Here is a 1,170-nt window from a genome sequence, read left to right as displayed (position 1 = left end):
AGCTCCAGTCAGCTATAACTGCTATCAGGAAGATGATTATCAACTTTCTTTCTTAACTTAGGCTTTCTGTGTCAAACTCTGGGCAGAATCACTCAAAAAGGGCCTACTGCAACTTCCTTTAGTGGCATTACAAACACATTTTATATGATATGATTTATATTTTGTGTATGTGATGTACTTTGTATCCAGATTTTTTCGTGCCATGTTTTTTTTGTTTTTAAGCCGAAATAGCTCAGTTGGGAGAGCGTTAGACTGAAGATCTAAAGGTCCCTGGTTCGATCCCGGGTTTCGGCAAATCAGTTCAGCTTTTAAATGTGGGAATGTCATGATTGAGTGAATCCATGGATTTCAAATTCATAATTGGGCATGGACTTGTTTGCCAGAACTAAGACTGACAACCACTCGTCTGCACAGAGGAGACAAATCATATCATGTGTTCCATCATTTGAAAACCAATCACATCAGGAGGCCTATCATCTGAAAAAACAGTTATATTTCCTTCTCAGTCTTTTAAAAGCAAATCAGAAGCAGCTGCACATTTCCATCTTTCCAAACACAAATCTGTTGTTGAGATCCATATTGTACCTCCCTCTGATACGTCAGTCACATCCACCAATCACACATGTAGGTTCAAATCCCTGAGTGCTCTGTGTCTACAAAAGATTACAAATGCAGACTGCAAAAAGACAAGTAAATACAGACTAAAGAATAGAGAATGAAAGTGAAAAAGTCCGCTTTTTTCACAGTAGTTTTTGGGAGGTAGTGTAAACTCTATATGTTCTTGACGGAATTATTTGAATTTGATTCATATGTAAAAGCCGGTGTGCATTTTGGTTGCTGCCTGTCAGTAAATGTCTCCAAAGAAAGCCTCACATTACATCTGGGACATGAACTTATCTAAACATAAGAAGAATTGAAATATGTCTCCTTTTTCTCATTATGCAGGCTGAAATAGCTTAGTATGGAAAACGTTAGACTAAAGATCTAAAGATCCTGAATTGTTCAATGGATTTTAAATCAATCATCAGCCAAAGAGCTGTTTACCACAACTGTTTTGTAAAGTTGTTCAAGTAATATCTGACAACCAACGCTCTCCATTAGTCAACTGGGGTTCACCTGTGTACACGATGTTTGTTTATAAGTTAAGTCGCCAGCCAATTCTGTCGTATA

General features: G+C 37.5%; 1 non-coding gene across 1 annotated transcript; it reads left to right on the top strand.

Annotated features, from left to right (window-relative positions):
- The first annotated feature begins 221 nt into the window (after window positions 1-221).
- Window positions 222-294, top strand: trnaf-gaa (transfer RNA phenylalanine (anticodon GAA)). Its single transcript has one exon. It is a non-coding gene; the product is annotated as a tRNA-Phe (tRNA).
- The last annotated feature ends 876 nt before the right edge of the window (window positions 295-1,170 follow it).

The sequence above is a fragment of the Stegastes partitus genome, unplaced genomic scaffold (assembly GCF_000690725.1).
Source record: "Stegastes partitus isolate 25-593 unplaced genomic scaffold, Stegastes_partitus-1.0.2 Scaffold5190, whole genome shotgun sequence".
Classification (NCBI taxonomy): Eukaryota; Metazoa; Chordata; class Actinopteri; family Pomacentridae; genus Stegastes; species Stegastes partitus.
Note: the sequence above shows the minus strand (reverse complement) of the source record. Positions and strands in the feature narration are given on the sequence as shown.